General features: G+C 47.1%; 1 protein-coding gene across 1 annotated transcript in view; it reads right to left on the bottom strand.

The window, feature by feature from the left end:
* Positions 1 to 18260, bottom strand: part of LOC119405078 (uncharacterized) — a 354382-nt gene that overhangs the window by 310905 nt on the left and 25217 nt on the right. The window contains exon 2 of the mRNA XM_049419201.1: positions 15894 to 15952. The gene's annotated coding sequence lies outside the window, so the exon portion shown is untranslated. The remainder of the gene's footprint in view (positions 1 to 15893; positions 15953 to 18260) is intronic.

Raw genomic sequence — 18260 nt, 5'->3', positions numbered from 1 at the left:
CTACTTGGGAGACGTAGAGTCACTAGAAAAACTTCAGAGTATCGCATCTGTTTTCCGCGCGCCGCCGCCGACGCGATTGGCTTACTCGCATCACGTGACCTCTCGCCGCCATATCCCTTCCAAGCGCTTTGGTGCAGGCGCGTTGAATGCAGAGCGCGGCCGGACATTTAGCAGTACCACGGTCCCTAGAAGGACTTCGTCGCTTTTTTAAACGCGTCATGCAAATGCCAGATAGTAGCTCACCAGTAACCGAACGTTGCTGGTGAGCTACTCCGGGAATTTCGTATATTTTTGCATTCCGTGTGGAAAACATTAATGTCAAAAAGCGTCGTTGTACGTGGCTGCATAGTTGGCCACGGAATGAATTCGCCCCCCTCGAAGAACACTCCTTTCTGTAGTGAACTACACAAACTTTGCTGGAAAAGCTCTCATGCGCAACAGGATACTTCACCTTTCCTGTTCGCTATGTTCAGCGATATGAAAACTACATTCTACACATCTTTCTATTTGCTCGGCTGTTTATATCTCGATCTGTGGAACAGATTGTGCATGCATTTCGAGTTATAAGTGTGTCGCGCACGAGAGCGAAATCGAAGACTTATTAAAATAATAACTGTTTACTGTATACCTTGAAGGCAATTGTCGCATGACCATTTGCCAGTGCGCAAAACTGAAGCGTGGAACTCTGTTGATAAACTTGGTAGAAGGCAATGTTAATTATTAAGCGTATTTTATTTTAAAAAAATGTTGCTAATGCTGCATTGCGCCGAGCGTACCCTTACAACACTGTTTAGTGTGTGAGAAATGGTCACAGGAAAACAAACAAAAAAAAAACGGCTTATCCTCCCACGCATTGAGGGAATCGGTTTCATGCGAGCCCCCAGATCTATATACATACTGTGTTGCAGTAGCATGCGCGTTAAAAAGTTTCGAGATGTGCTATTTCGGATCAAAATAACATAAAACACTGCGCCGAGGAAGTTTTAACAGGCGTGCATTACGAAAAAAAAAAAGCTGAAATTAAAAGCAGTGCAGAAACCGAACCCCAGCTGTTTACGCGCTGGCAACGCAAAAAAAAAAAAAAAAAAAACTGTCGGAACACAGCAAAATATTTGCAAATGCACTGCAACGTTGGGAATATTAAGGAGACAAAACATAGGAAATGAAACAACTGAGTAGTGGCGTCAATCATTTTCGATGGCCTATTTCGTACCTATCTGTTTGGAAATGACAACGTATTCGCAAAATAAGATGCACCTTGCCTACCGCACGCCGATTCGCCCGAGCGTTCGGCTGCTGGCGTTCCGAACCGAGACGAATACTTCAAGCACAACTTCCACTTACCGTACACACACCACTTCTATTACAGATAACACCCAGCTGAACAGCAAGCATGGTGCGCAAGTAAGGTATGCGTCAGCGATCAGTCGAAGAACGCAATGCTGATCGAATGTTCGCGATGTTCGATATTGTTCGATAATGTTCTCGAATGCGCTATGAAGTGAACCTGAACGCCGACTGCAAAGCTAGCGCAAACAGTCAATATTCAGCAAGTGTCGAAGTAAATGGAATCTCGCACGGTCATTACGCTAATGCAACTATACAGCTCCGGACCTTGCGAACACACCCGGCCATGAAACGAAAAGAGACCGATGAAGCCACGAAGAGAGTTCGCGAGCACATGGCAACATTCGCCGCACGTTTCATTAGCTACACCGCTTACCGCGCAGTCGATTCATGACTGTCGATGACTCGAAATCACTTCTGATATCCTTTTGAAGAAACACACACACATATTGAAGTTACGCCGAGCGTAACACGGCATCGAGGCGAAACGATCGGTCACTTCTCAACACACGCTACCAACGCGCCGGACGGCCCGGAAGGGAAATGGCCGCCGCCGTTCAATGTTGCCCGCGTGCAGCCTACCTTTGCGGTACTCTGAAATTTTCCAGTGACTCTAGGGAGACGTTACTTTAATGCATCTGTACAGGAAGCAAGCAATGACGTCATCGTGGTCTCACCACAATGTATATACAGCAAGCGTGCTCCGCATTTCACCGTGCCTTATAGTAGAAACCCTCAAGTTACCGGCGAAGTGTCTAAGAGAGAGAGAGAGAGAAAGAGAGAGCGTAAACTTTATGTAGTACATCACGCTCGCTTCGCTCGCGCGGCCATCTTTCTGGAGTGCGTGCCCCCCCCCCCCAGTCCAGCGGCATAGCTGGTCATTCGCTCGGTAGACCAATTCGAGCTTGTCCGTCCAGTGAAATAGTATCCCTGGACGCTGCCATTTGAAGGAACGCTGTTCTGGTATCTCATATATGGATAATTTATCAAGGGCATTTGTCGCGTCAGGATTAAGGAACCATGTCGATGTTCATCTCCAGAATGATTCATATCTGGACGCCGATTATTAAATACAGAGGTATTGTCCTACATTTATGTTTCAACACATCGTGACCCCATGGGATTGGGATGCCTCACGAAAAAAGAAAAAATAAAGAAAAAAAGCATGATAACAGTCCCGTCTCTGTAGCTTAACCGAACGCAACGTTATTAATCGCTGTAGACGAGTAAATAATGCGAGTACCATTTAGTAAAGTCACAAGCATTTTATTCCTCGTGAAGTCGCGGGCCGCTAGCCAAACGTCCGCGGGCTGCGTGTTTGAGACCCCTGGTCTATACTGACAAGGTAGACGAAAGTAAAGCCAAGGAACTATAGAGGATAACATAGCGACATAGATGCAGAGGGCCAGCAGCTTTGACTTAACGCGGTCGCAGGACAGCAAACGTATTAGGCTTCCGTGAACGCAAGCAAAGCCCGGAATCAAAAACAAACAAACAAGAAAAACGACTAAGTCCAAGACGAGCCTCTCGATCACGAACAGCCTACACCGAACGCAGCATGCTCGTAAATTTTGTCGCCGTATAAACCAATCCGCATATATCATGAGCCGTACATGACACATACAGGATACACGAAATGATACAAGCTGTAGCGCGATCATATAAGAGGTAATAAAAAAATTGTACACGCAGCAAGACGAAAGAGGTTGAGGGAAAAAGGGAAACAGAAAAAGTTCGCTGGCAAATCATGCCCGCACGTTAAATACAAGCGAGGCAAGAACCACTTTAAGACAACCCGTCGGAAGTTGAGAAATTATGACCGGCGAAAACGACGACGGATTAGGGTTACTCGCGTCGAATTACCGCTAAGCTCAACCCAATAACTCCGAGCTCCAATCTGAACGGAAACGTGATACAACCTGTACGATGAATCTATCTGAGCGATATCGAACGAAAGTGGCAGTAAATAAATAAATAAATAAAATTAGGCAGGAAGAGTTTCGGTCGCTATCATTCAAAACCCGCCTATTTATGACCATATATATGGCTATGAATAGGCGCAGCACGAAAATGCGCGCTGAAAAATTGGTCTCAGAACCCCTTCGAGCTGTATAATAGAGTAGAGCACTTTCAGAAAGAAAGGAGGTGAACCAGCAAGAAGAGGAAAAAGAAGCCGCGAAGTAATTCGAACATAGAAAGTTGATAGCAAGAAATAGGAGCACAAAAAAAAAGAAAAAAAGAATCGACCACGTTTCGAGAGCATGCAGAGGCGTCAGGCTGTCTAATGTAAAGCACGCAGAAACTTCCAGAACGATGGTCAACTAATAAGAAACGCTTCCGAGTAAGTTGATAGTGAGAAACGGGATGATGAGAAAAGAAAAAAAAAAAAAGACTGCAGCCACGTTTTGGAGAGCAGCGGCGAAGGCGTCGGCTGCGGTGAGGCGTCGATAGATCACTGCGAGCGAGCGCCTAGAAACAGCAGCAGGTGTAAGAGTTGGCCGTAAGTATATTATATGGTGTCTGGCCGCGGTACTCGCACAGCATCAGGTGACCCCCTTATACCCCCTCCCATCCCCGAACTACTCGCGAAGCTGTAATTTACGGCGAGCCGCTATAAATTAAGTCTTTTGGCTCTCATCTTGCGGGCCATGTGGCCAGCGTCTATGCTGCTGTATGTTTTTTTTTTTTTTTTTTTACGACGATACTGATGCTGATGCTGCTAAAGTTGCTGCTGCGAACGATCCCCCCGCCCCCCTCCCGTTGTAGTGGAACAAGCGTTCACGATCGGTGCAACTTATAATCTACACTTCGTTTCGATCTATATCGACGTTTACTTTAGCAGCGCACAGTTTTGGCACATTTCGATGACGGCCACGCGCGCTGTATACAGTGGTGATTCATGGGAAGCCGTTCTTGCACACAAGATCGACGTTATTAGCGTGCGTACTGAGTCTATAAGATGAAAAAAAAAACGCTATGTCAAGTGTGTACGTGCGCGTGTGTGTAATGTATCTGGCGTTTGAGGCCCGTGTACTTAGATTTAGGTGCACGTTAAAGAACCCCAGGTGGTCGAAATTTCCGGAGCCCTCCACTACGGCGTCTCTCATAATCATATCGTGGTTTTGGGACGTTAAACCCCAGATATTATTATTATTAATGTATCTGGGAGTGTTGTTTAAGATCTTCATTACACGTGTTGCTACCGACGTAGTTGTTTTGCCTACGTACGCTAAATATATACCGTATACATGCACTGCCTGCATGCCTGCGTTATTTAGCAGTGTAAAGTAGGCTGCGTCGTTCGTACTTGCGTTATCGAAATGCACGTATAAGGGCAGCTGCACGAACACTATACTTACTGATATTAAGCATCGACGACGGTTAATGATGAAGCCTTGCAATGAAATTGACACCAGTAAACGGAACCTATAGGCACTGGCGTCCCAGTAACGAAACTTGCGGGTTGTCAGAACTGAGGCCGCCGTAGCCACATCATCGCCACGATACACTGCGTGTACTGTCTATGAGCGTATCTCCTACTGTGGATATTTCTCGCATAACTAACACGGGCCGTAATCGCAGTACTAGGCCTACGCTTGCGTTTATTATATGTTCTGAAATTAGCCAAATGATGCCCGTTTAAGGACAACCGCCCGCTACAGGTTGCCATGTGTGCACCCAGAACATCGCTACTTGCGTCTCAAAAAAATGTCGTAGACAACGTTATCATCGTATCGGCATTTAATGAAGATAGTGCTGCTGAACAGTGGTGAGCCAACAGTAATCATCACTAGCCAACACTTACATGCCACTAACCAGCATTAGCACTCGTTTAACCGTGCCTAGCAAATATTAGCCACAATTCAGCCAAGACTAGCCATGACTTAACAACACTAGTCAATCTCGGCCCTCTGTTAGCCATCTTCAGGCGACACCAGTCATCATTAAGCCAACATAAGTCATCAACACTAAGGAACACAAGCCAGTGCTTGTCTGCGACGGTATTATGCGAGTAAATGCGGTACATGATTCGGCAATAGATAGATATTCATCGTACCCCATTAAACAATGTGGGTAAAAGACGCCCAGGAGGAGATTTTCTTGAAAAATTGGGGCAGCTATGCACTAATGGTGCATAGCTATACTATACTATACTATACTATACTATACTATACTATACTATACTATACTATACTATACTATACTATACTATACTATACTATACTATGCTATACTATACTATACTATAATATACTATACTATAACACGCTATACTATACTATACTATACATGGCTATGCTTGCAATCTTTTTTATATATATTTTTTGTGTCTGTCTCTTTCTATGTCATTCTCTCTCTGTCTATTTATTTCTCTGTCTTACTATCCTTTTCTCTCTTTCTTCCCTTTCTTTATCTCCATTTCTCTCTTTCTATTTTTTACCATTTCTTTCTTTTTGTCTGTCTCTCTCGCCGTACTCGTTCTTTCGCCCATCTGAGTTATTGCATCCCACGCCGGACAAATCGGCGCACGTGTTCTGGGAGCGAAGCAGAAGACGGAGAAGAGGACGAAGGGAGCGCTGTGCCGGCTCATGACGATGATAGTTTTCAGGTCACGCCACGCGGCATAACGAAAAGCTTAGCAGCCCCGCTCTAAAAAGGCTCACCTATCATTTCAAACTTCAAACATCCGGCCCCGGTTGGAACCTTTGCGGGTCATCTTCGCGGCGACCTTGTCTTGGGGCAGTTATCCTTTCCTTGGCGTCGCGTCTCTCGTCGCCTAAAGCGTTCGCAACAGCTTTGCCCAGACAGATTTCTCTTTCTTTCTACTTTATACCCCCTTTGAAAATGTGGCTCGTCCATCATACTTCTCGTACAGTGGGGTTTTCAGAAACGGGCCGGTCTGTGTATACACGCGATCCGAAAGCGGCTGCAGGATCAGGATCACGTCGGGAGCTAAAGGGGGCAGTGAGGTGAGGTCGAAAGGGCTGCTGCACGTACGTCTTAATTTTCGCTCACGTTATACTGCCATGATCGGGAGAGGGCGAGTGAGTGAGTGAGTGAGAGAGAGAGAGAGATCGCGCCGCCTTTGCAACCGCCGCCACGGCTGCCGGTTTGCGTTAGCACCGAAAGCAACAAGACACGACGAAGTTGATGATGATGAAAAACAAGAAGAAGAAGAAGAAACGGTAGGCAAGGAAGATAACCCTTCGGCCCGTGTATATAGAGATTGAACAGATGGGCAGGCCACGGTCCAGGCGATGGGGGAGACTGCGCGCGCGCGTCAGAGAGAGGAGGTTGGGGAAGAGGACGCTGATGTTGGTTATGTCCGCGGGACTCAAACTATGACGCAGAAGGTAGGGAAGAGGGAAAGGGTGGATTTAAGCGGTGGAGGAGGTCAGTAGGATGAGAAGCACACGCGATGTTGGAAGCTTCGCCAGCACGGCAGCTTGCCTGCCTGCCTGCCTGCCTGCCTCCCTGGGCGGTATTACGGCCATCAGACTGCTACTTGCCGCGTATAGAGCTAGTCAGGCGTTTCTCAGAACTGCGCGTTTTGCGGGCCCCCTCTGTTTCTTTCTTTCTCTCTTTCTTGGTTATAATTTATGGCCTGACCCCTCGCCCTCCTTCGTCACCCTTTCCCCTCAGCGCTAACACTTTTGCGCGTCTCTAGTGGGCGATTTATGCGATCATGTATTAAACATCACCCACGCGGACGTCTGAACGCTGCCCCGAATGAAAAAGAAGAAACGATAAATAAGACAGGCATAAGCAAATAGATTAGCAGCACGTGGCAGCGGTAGGAGGAGTAGTAGCAGAAGCAGTAAACGGTGAAGAGCTGCCACGTTGCATTATATGCTGGCCCCTACGAATAAACGCCGCCACGCAAATATGGGAAGCGACGGAGATGGGTCGACTGGAAGAGCTGGGCGCGATCGAGAACCGCCTGTTGGCCCATATCACTCATGCAAAACAAGGAAAAAAAAAGAAAAAAAAAAACCCCACGGTACGCTAACCATGGTCGCAGAAAGGTGAAAAGCACGTTTCGAGGGATTGAAACAGCAGGGAGCAACGAAAAAAAAAAGTAATTGAAATTAACACCGTATGTAAACAATTAACAAGACCCCTTCCGTGTAGACAGAATGAAAAAGTTAACTTAATATATACGGTGGGTTATAGTTGGCGAGCCATGATATTGATGAAGCAGCGCACGAAAAGCACGTTCACGCACAGTGCGCGTAAAGAAGACGCTAACACGGTGGAAAAAATTCATTTCTAAATTTCTAACGCGGCAAAAGCGCAATATTATTACGAAGCACGCTGTTCGAAGTTCATAGTTCACAAATCTCCCCCTCCTCTTTTTTTTTTTTTTGGGGGGGGGGGGGTGAGAAGTAATGAAAATGATGATTTCGATAGGAATAGCAAAAGACCGGAATGTGTAGTCACCAGTGGCGTATCCAAGTGGGGGGATGGAGGGATTGGGTAGTGCGATAGTCCCCCCCCCCCGCCCGCAATTTTTGTAATTTGCATATGTATGCATATACGCACGCACAAACGCACGCATCAACATACGTAATGTATGGTTTAATCCCCCCCCCCCCCCCGAAAAAAAGTTTCTCGCTACGCTAATGCTGGTCACAGAAACTGGCTAAATATCGAAGAGACTAACCCAATTACAGAAACGAGACATCAGCTTTCCTCCCACGGTTTCGCTTAACGAGAGCGTTCATCAAACGTACGCGCATTAACTCTCGTCGCCTCACCGTGTTGCGTTAGATTAGACGAGTTAACGCTCACCGCTGCAGTGTAGAGGCCAGCGCGCGCGCACCGCGCCTGCGTTGGCGTCTATAACGTCCACAGCGCTTGCACGCCCCTCGAGTTTAACCCCTTTATCGCCAACCAACGGAGGACAACGACGACGAACGCGCGGAAATGAAATACCGTGCCGTTAAGCGTTACGGCGCTACGCTCGGGTAGCTCACTCGCGGAGTGAGCGCCCATACCGGCACGGAAACGCTATACACACTGCAATACCTGTCGCCTCCCCGCAACCGCGTTTTTCGAGCTTGCAATGGCGTAGCATTCCGTGGTTAGTTGCCATATAGGAATACGCCGCCAGAAAAAACGATATGGAAGTAAAACAAATTCAAAGAAACGTCGCCGCGGTTCAATATAAATAAGCAGAAATTGCAAAACTCGAGCGAAATCGAAAGGTACGGTACATACGGAAGGGCTAAAAGGTGACTTGTTTCTGTTGCTGTTTCGTGAGATAAGGGAAGAAATATGGTGGCAGCCGCAAAGAGTGTAGCGAAAAAGAAGAAAGTTTAGAAAAAAAAACAACGATGCTATGCGAAGGACATGCCACATTAGAGATGTGAGAGGTTAATGGGAAGAGGCGGGGGGGGGGGGGGGGGGAGACAGGGGTGTATTTATATACGTATGGGTGCTACGTGCCAAGAGCAGATGGGTATAACCGTCAGCAAAAGCACGTCGCGTCGTGATGGCGCGTATGTAGATATATCTAGGTATATTCGAAACCGGCGTGCGTGGGAACAATTCCGACGCCAAAACTATACAGCACTGAGGGGGGGGGGGGGGAGCGGGGGTGGAAAGCAGCAAAGATTCATAAGACAAAGCGGGTTCGTCTATCCAGCGCAAGTACGAGACAAAACACACAAACACAACAAAGAACACAAACACAAGAAAACGCGGAGCGACAAATAAAACAGCCGCAATTGCCGACGAGGCCATAACGCACGCTCGAATAGAAAGCATAGAACAGATAAAAAGGGAACAGGGACATGCGAGATAGAGGAGGCGGTGGGGGGTTAAAACAAAAGGAAATTGGCCCGTAGATCAACGTCGTCCGTGAACACGAAAAAACAAAGCGGAAACAGAACAGCGTTTGAAAAGGAAATGAGGGAGTCGACAACATTTCAAACAAGCAGCCCCTCAGTAGAAGCTATAGGTAATAACAACCACGTAGGGAAGCACTGGGGGTTGCGTGGGTAGTGTATACGGGAATAGGGGAGGCAAAAAAGGGAAGCACTCGCAGCAGCGGGACTACGCACAAAAACCATCATTTTAACGAGGTCCACGCACAACTTGTTTCCGAGCGCCGTCGGGTGGCGGCGCTGCAGTCGCGTGGCTGCGGCCCTTGCAACACTGCGCTGCGCGTGTCAGTATAAAAAAATAATAAAAGAAATAGACGTGTAGACAGACATAAGCAAAAGTTTTAACTGCGTACAGCTAAGCGAGCAAACATTACGCGCGATATACACCTATAAATATGAGCTGCACGATGTTTTCAGGTGGATGAGTTGCGCGGCAGGGGGACGCGATTGCGAACGAAAAAGAAATTCCAGCCCACTTCATAGCTTTTTGTCGGAGATGAAAATTACGTTTCAATGTTCTCTCCGGCACGACCCCGTTTTTTTTTCTTTTTCTTTAACACATAACACGAGCTGAATGCCGTATCTAGCTCTACCCTAGCTGACATCTGCGGGTAAAAAAAAAAAAAAATAAGCGAGGACAAGATAAAGAAAGAAACGAGAGATAACAAGCAGCACGCAGCACTCATTGCGTAGGGAATGCCGTCGTACAAACGCTCTGTAGCGTGGCCCAGTCCGTTATATGAAGAGATAGACTAAAATCGCCACGCCGAGAAAACAAGCGCCCCACGCTACGTCGCTGAAACGTGTTACGCGACTCTGCCCTCACCTACGTTTCCTCTGTTATCTCTCTCTCTCTTTCATTTCGAGCGTTGTTTTATTATCTCACGTTTAGATAGAAACGTCGTTATAACGTTCGCAAAAAAAAAAAAAAAGAGCGCCCACCACCATAGACAGCGAGAGAGTTTGAGCGCATCGCTGTTGTGGCTGCCGTGGAAAAAAAATAAAAATATACACCTTTGTCATGAGAAAGAGCGAATATGAGAGAAAGGGGAGGATAGAGAGAGAAAAGCGGACGTGTTTGTGTGCAAAACGTGGCGTGCGCTTTCGCGAAGCGTATATCTTATACTATACAGGCCAGTTAAATGCGCGGTACACCACCCCTCAAACAGCCTCCTTGCACCAGCACCGTCAACTCCTTCCATATATATATAATTTTTTTCGTTAGACTAACTACACCCATTCCTCCTCCGGGGCAATTTCTATTATTTATTGTGTTCTGCACAGGCCGAAATGCGTGCGTGAGTACGCTGGTACGGTTCGCCGAAACGAAGGGGTTAAAAACAAAAAGCCGGTGTGCTGTGAAAAAAAAATTAAGCAATAAGGAATAGTGAGGGAGGCGAGATGGCTGGAGGCGGAGCGAACAGTTTGCTTTCTAGTCTATCAACACGTCAAACGCAGCAGCCGCGAGGCACGGCCATTCCAAAAACACAAAAATAGATAAATAAAAGCAGCAGCGGCGGCATTCAACATTGACTACGCGCGTCCGCGAACGAACGACCTCAGTTAGAAAGAGAAAGAAAGGCGTAAAAGATTGCGAGGGGTAACCAGTCAAGGCACGCCGAAAATTGAGGTGAGGGCGCGAAAGGGTGTTTGTTGTTTGGGGTGCGTGTAGAGGAAGTTAAAAAGCACGGCGGGCGGCGTTCACTTTGCTTTCGCTCGCATGCCGAGTCGTTACAGTTAGGCAAGCGCGCACAGAAGCGACAAACAAAAACAAACAAACACACCAACAAACAAACAACGGGAATAGCCAACCCCACTTGCTCTCTGTTCAAGAAAGCAAAAAAAAGAAACGACAAGGAACACCTCACATTCGTTTTGGCGCTATCTCAAATAGCCTTCCTTTCTTCTAATGACTCTTCTTTTTGTTTATGATCTTCTTCCTTCTGTTCTGAAGCAGAAAGCAAGGCGCGGTTTGAAACTTGGCGGAGATGGAAACACAAACAGTAAAAAAGAAAATAAAAAGAAATAAAGCGACGCCGCTGAATGCGCGGCGCAGAACGTTATGGATGCGTTTTAGACCACGAGTCGCTGCAGAGAAGGGAAACAAAAAGGGGTTTTGCGGTTCCCTTCAAAACTTCTTGCTTCTTCTGGATCGGACGCTTGATTACCTTTTCTTTTTTCTTTTTGTTCGTACGCCACCTCCAGCAGTGCTCTTGCAACGCAAAGTTTGTTTCGAGGAGCGTGAGCGGTTGGAGGGGGGAGGGGGGGCATAACCGACACGGCGGAAGGAAGCGACGAGTTAACGCAGCCTCAACACGCACAACATCGCAAACAACAACAGCGCCACCTCGGTAGCGGGCTGGAAAACAAAAACCTCCCGCTCTAAAACTGACAACCGAATGTTGCCGCTGGGCAGGAGGAAGAAGGGAGTAAGAAGCGCCAAAAAAAGGAAAACCTTGAATAGATAAACAGTCTAATGCGGAGGGCTACCAGGCGCACGGTGGACTGGAAGTATAGACAAAGCGAATAGTTAACAAAGAAATGATGAAGAATAAAGAGGGATAGAAAGGAGGTCGAGTGATGAGGTCGGGAGGGGGGGGGGAGGGGTAATAACTAAAGCGGCGAAACATACACGTACGAACGAATCAACAAAAGTTTACGAACAAGAAGTGAACGCTTAAAGGTTATTCTAGAGCCGGGAGAGCGGCGCAACTGGCGCAACCTCCCCGACATTGCAGTGAAGCCCGCCATGCAGGCAGTGGCAAACGGAACGAAAAATGAAAACAAATAAATTGAAAGAGGGACGTCGCAAAGAGCGCGCCTGAATGCGCTACGTCGCCGCAACACAAATCCGTATCGCACGATCGTTGCAATTCGCCACCGCAATTAGTTTAATGACCTTGTTTTTTGTCTAATTTTGCTTTTCTACCCTTCGCCGGCGTTTTTCGTCCTTCCCTTCACCCTCTAACACCGTCTACCTTTACTTTTGTTCTTTTGTCGTAATTTACTCCCTTTTTACTCCTTTTTACACAACTAACTTCTACTCCTGTGGGAGCACCCCCCTCTTTTTGATGACGTCGCCTTTAATCACTCTTTCGCGGTAGTGAGGCCCTCCGCGTAGAGAATATATACTCGGAACGTAAAAGTGAGCAATAAAATGGAGAGTAGGAAGGGGTGAGGAGGGTAATAGAGGTACGGAGTTCAGATGAAAGAGTGGTCGGGCGAGTTATGCATCGTTTCGGTTTTCGTTCCGAGCTCGGCATTACGGCCTTTATTAGCCTCCTTCATCACAAACGCACAGGAAACTCGCGTTGAACTCATTTATTATTTTTTTATAGCTTACACGGCCTTTCACTACACTCCGTTGCTCTTTGACAAGCTTAGAAAAAAAAAAGAAGAAAGAAGGAAGTTCTACTACCGTGTTCTTTGTTGGGAGATTGTTTATTCGGGTGCCTAACAAACAACGCGGCTGATCGTAATTTTTGTGTGTTTGTTTCTTCTTTAGTTCGAAAGCGCGGCGTGTGGCTTTCATTATAATTATTGGAATTCCTTCATCTAACATTACTCAACGCCGAGGTGTTTCTAGGGGAGAGGGAAATGGTGACGTTAGCAAAGGGTATAGAGGAGAAACGCGTTTCCCGTTCCCGTATACCTCCATCACTTCTCGTTTTTTTTCCCCTAATGTATTTTTTTCTGGGTTTGAGGAAAGGGCGGTGTGATGAAGTATAAGCTCGCTTTTTAAAGGAGCCCTGCAACACTATTTGAGCATGGTCAGAAAACGCTGCCGATCGGTAGTCGAGGCTCCCGAGAACACGCGAGCCGAATATTATAGCGCTGCACGCGGCCTGGAATTTACCATTAATTCTCAAAGTCAGCTAGAAATCGCTCCCTCTTCTCTCTACAGGTGATGCCATATACCCAAATTTCTGCGCCATATACCCAAGTCCGCGGCCATTGGCTGATCTGAGCATCGCGGGCTGTGTAGTTACCGTGGCCGCCGCGGGATGCCGCCACGTGCCCGGGCGCTCGCTCGCGATCACACTGAAAGTAAGCTGCGCGTTCGAAGAAAAAAAAAAAGAAAAGAAAGTGCGCAAGCTCATGACGCGCGCTGACGAAGGGACGCATCTTCTTGCCCCCTTGCAACACCCTCTAGACTCTAAGGCCGAAGCGCTCTCCGCATTCGAAGTGCTGACGTCACCAAGTGGAGGCGGCGACGGCAGTGGGAATCCGGTTTCCCCCGTTCCCGGTGGCCCGCTCAAACGCGGATGGATACAAGTCGAAACACGTGTCACTGGTCGTCATTAAGAAAGTCGCGCCATTTTTCTGAATAAACAAATACAATCAGCAGAAGAAACCTGCAATAACCCTATGAGAGTTATCTTTAAATGAAATATCAGCACCCAGCGAGATAACTTTCAACTCAAAAGCGCGCTATATTTAATGACGGAAGGCGAGTAGTGCGGCGGCACATCGGCACGTCAGTATGTTTCTTGCTGCCACACGTGGTACGTCGGTTCTGTCAGTGCAGTGTGCCGTTTTTTTTCTAAAATGCGAGAACGTCGTGCGTGCTGAAGCGTGTGTGGGGCATTGAATTCGTCAAACCGAACAAATGCTGTGTCCTTCAGTGCAGTAGCAATTACGACTTGAAGTGCAAGGTGTGCGTTTTTCGATTTTCCAAGCTGCGCTAAAAATGGCTGCGCGCGATTTCGTGTGACAACTTCACTCCTTCACAGAACCTCAGGGTGAGTTTTCCTGCAGAATATTCTACATATACTTCCAAGCGTGATTAGAAGTACGACGGTCGCCACTTCTAGAAACGCCAGAGACGAGGATGAGGAATGGCATGACCTTCAGAGGGAAGCAAACTGTTCACGGCGTTGCTGCAACGTAGTTGTCACCGAGGAAACGCTGTAAAACATGACGGACATTATCCCGGTATTGGTGTTATCCCGGTATTGGTGCCGCCTTGAAGAAACTCGAGTGAGAAATGTAGAGAAGCAACAACAGTGAATAAAGAAATTTCAGTTTGTGTTGCAGAGAAGCACTGACCTCGTCAGAGCAATGGACCGTGGAAGTATCCTGCTTTTAGCGCTGTTTGTCGTAAATGCTGTCGCATATAATCATGCAGTCCTGGAGCAATCGTCAAAACAAGAAGTGCTTTAAAGTTCTCGAAACAGCACCAAGTGGTTACAGACCTCACCGTGGAGCTCCTAACCAACGACGAGTCGTCATATTTTAATACCTGCGACGATGGACATGCTTGACAGCTGGTTCTGAAGCAAGAGTTCCAGTGCAGCACGAATCCTCTCATACAAGTCTTTAGCCGCAAGAAATGGTTTTAGAAGCTGAATCGAAATCAAAGAAGGGAAAGCTGGAAACGCTCAGCTAGAAATAGCTCTCGAAGTGCCTTTGGCCCCGCTGTAAATAAAGTTGTTCAGACAAAATGCCATTAGTCTCCCGTTCTCGCTTATAAAGCACGCTTGCGACCTGGTGTAAGATTTCCTCTGTTTCATTTATTACCTGCCCATAAGTTTCCCTATCAGTGGCAAGCGCAACTCGAGAAGGCGAATGTATGGAGCCTACGTATTTTCGCACGAACAGTTAACCTTGCAGTTTTACTTAAGGTCGAAGGGTAGCTTGTTCCTATGAATCTTTTTTTTTTTATTTGAACTTCCCTGAATGCATTACGCGAAGATAATTTTCTTCGAGGTGTGACTACGTGTTTGGGCTCTTTTGTGGCCGATGTATCAATCAGTCGCAAGTTTGTGCTACCAGCCGGATGTATAACCAAGAACCGATGAACAAAATTATGCGAAGTTCCTGGACATTTGATATATCTATTTCTGTTTACTACCGAGGTGAAATACAGGGCATAAGCTCAGCAAAACTCAGTTTAAGTGCTTGATACTCCTCAGAGCAAACACACGTCTTTTACTTATTCACAAAAGAAAGAAATATGTCAAAATTTGTGAGGCTCATTTGACCGTAAATATTTGCACGCAATTCCTTTACTCCTGGGGAGGGAATTCCTAAGCACCAAACAGGAACACTGACGAAAGAAAAGGCCAAGACAAGCGCACAGCAGACGTCCCTACGCAAGCCTTCGCTGTGTGGCGAGCAACCGCCGCCGCCGCTTCGTGACGTCACGGTGGCAGCCTTCAGGAGTCTAGAGGGTGTTGCCCCTTGTCATCCGCCTCCCTTCGTAGCTTTCAGTGCGCTCGCTTGTACGAGAGGAGAGAGAAAGCGCTTGTAGCTAACTTGTAGCATGCGACGAATCCCCGTAACTTCGCTCGTACTTGACGGATTCTAAAAAAATTTGCGGCGTGTGATCCGTGAAGCGTCATGCGCTAACAGTGAGAATATTCTGTTATAACTCAGAAAGGTGCTGCAGGTCCCTTTTAATTAACCACGACTTCTTCTCTAATTTGGTAACACCGCGCCCGGTGAAATATTTTACGCGGTGAAAATCTTCGCCTTTCACCAGTTTTCTTGCGTTACGTGTTGCAAGCAAATCTGAAGGCCGACTGCGAGCTCAGCGCTGACGCAGGAGCGCAGGTGGTCATCCCCGAAACACGAGCAGTACCAGAACGACGCAGGTACGCTTAACTACTTAATTTAATCCTAACTGGTTAAGCAGAGGATAATTGATCAACTTACCTTTAGTTGATGACCATCAAGCGACAGGAAGCTTTAATAAGCAGCAGGAGCAGAAGCAACTGTACAAAAAACAAACAACGAACAAAAAAGATTAGATTCAGGATATAATGAACTTTTACTAACTGGTAAAGCTTTTACTAACTAAATAGGAAATAAAGAAGGAAAACCAATAGAAAGCACCACCTGTACAGCAAGCGGCGACGGTGAGGTAGATCAGCTGCCAGGAAAGCTGCCCCGAGCTAACGAAACGCTGGCGTACGTATGCACCGCCTGATAGAGCGCCCGTCAGCACATCATTAGAAAATTAATTACGCGCGCTTCGCCCATTCAGCGACCACCTGCGCGTGAAGTTTGATAACTAGTAAACTGAGCTCATTTACTATTTGCTAGGAAGGGGACTACTAACTACTATTACCTATTAACTAGGAAGGGAGCATACATCGCCTCCCCCTCCCCCTCTATGAATACCAAAACTGTCGACGAGGGTGGCGATGCGGGCTTGTTGGTTGGTCATACTTGAATGAGTTGAGCGCATACGAGGACACGGACAGAAGGAAGAGACGTACACACTGTAATGCACTGTAATGCCAGCACCAATGATCGCCCCACGTCTGAAAATAGAAACGTGGCAGTGGTTCCGTATATCCATCAAGTATCGCACAATCTCAAAAAGATAGCCGCCAGAGTTAACACCCGTGTTATCTTTTCCGCCCCGTTTAAACTCAGTAAGTTGTGCAAGAAAACTAGTCCAGATAAGACAGCTCAGTCTGAATGCTCCATTAAGCACAGAAAACCTTTTGTGCAGTGTGTGACTAACGTTGTATACCGCATTCCTCTGTCTTGTGGCCGTGCTTACATTGGGCAGACTGGCCGCTGCCTAAATGTCCGGCTTGCAGAGCACTGTAATAAAGTGGGCAACTTCCCACCTGACGGCTTCCTGGCGCAACACTGCCATGCTTGTACGTGGAAACCGAACTTTCAGGGAACCATTGTCGTCAGCAGGAACCGGTCCGAAATTACTAGGCTGATCATTGAAGCCGAACAAATCGATTATCTTGGAGACGCTTGTGTTAGCAATCCCTCAATATCCCTGAGTGCTAAAGAATTACACTTTCTGCGCATGAATCATTAAATTTGCTTGTCATTGCCTGTGCACCCTGTTTATCTTCTCGTGAGGTGAATTCCCTGGTTGTTATCAAATTGTTGTTTTTTATGAAAGAGTGTTCACGTGACTGTCGTGCGCAAAACTGGTATATGAATCGGCAGGAGAATGAAATAAACCATTGTTGTTAGTAGCGCCAGTGTGTGTACGTCTCTTCCTTCTGTCCGTGTCCTCGTATGCGCTCAACTCATTCAAGTATGACCAAAACTGTGTCGACCACGGCACGCACCGATGCACTACCTTCGGCGGTCCTTAGAAGTCAAGACGTTCATCTCACGTTTCTCGCAGGTGGTTTGTTTACACAAGGTCTCCCTAGTAACTAGTACCAAAGTGCAGTCACGCTTAGACATGCCGATCTTACGCGAGATGGAGAGAAAAAGGAGCTCTTGCTAGAAAGATGGCAGAAGAGTATTCTATGGTTCGGAAATTCTGCCGCATTAAGGATGGTCTCACATGCGGTCCCACCCTCCTCGGATCCAGACAGACTTAAGTGACATCTTCAAAGGCGACGGTTGTGGGTTCGATTCCCACCTGGGGAATGTTCTTCTTTGTTCACTTTTATTTTTCCTTATTTCATAATTACTACGCTTCGACTAAAAATTGCAAGTCCTGTCTGTATGGCCGAAAATGTATGGTCATGGTACTATAGTCGTACCACGACCACGCATTTTCTTTTCTTTTCTTTTTTTTTCCTTTCCCGTTCTCCCAGGGCCTTTATGTCCTCAATCCCTCCCACATAGAGGAGCATGTAGGCTCCATCTTATTTGTACACTCCCCGGTATTCCAATAAAGAGCTTTCTGTCGTTGCGAGGAGACTCTATAGAACACATTCTGTGCGACTATCCGGGATGCAATGTTCAGAGACAGTCCCTGGTGTCCGCTCTAGCGCAACTTGACAATAGACCAACGTCTGTTGAAAACATTCTTACATGTCGTCGATGGAAGACATCGCAGCTGAAGGCCACGAAGGCACTGCTTAGGTTAAGAAAAACGGACTTGTGCAAGCGGCTGTGACAGTGACGCCGCGTACCACGCAAAAGTGACTGACTGTGTGTGTGCTGTGTTATGTGCTGTCTCGCTTTCCCCTCCATCTTTCAATCTCCCCGTCCTGTTCCCGTGTGTAGGGTAGCAAACCGGTTGTCTTAAACTGGTTAACCTCCCTGCCTTTCTCTCCCCCCCCCCCCTCTCACTCTCTCTCCAAGCAA

The sequence above is a fragment of the Rhipicephalus sanguineus genome, chromosome 9 (assembly GCF_013339695.2).
Source record: "Rhipicephalus sanguineus isolate Rsan-2018 chromosome 9, BIME_Rsan_1.4, whole genome shotgun sequence".
Classification (NCBI taxonomy): domain Eukaryota; kingdom Metazoa; phylum Arthropoda; class Arachnida; order Ixodida; family Ixodidae; genus Rhipicephalus; species Rhipicephalus sanguineus.
The sequence above is the reverse complement of the archived record's forward strand: the minus strand, read 5'-3'. Positions and strand labels throughout refer to the sequence as shown.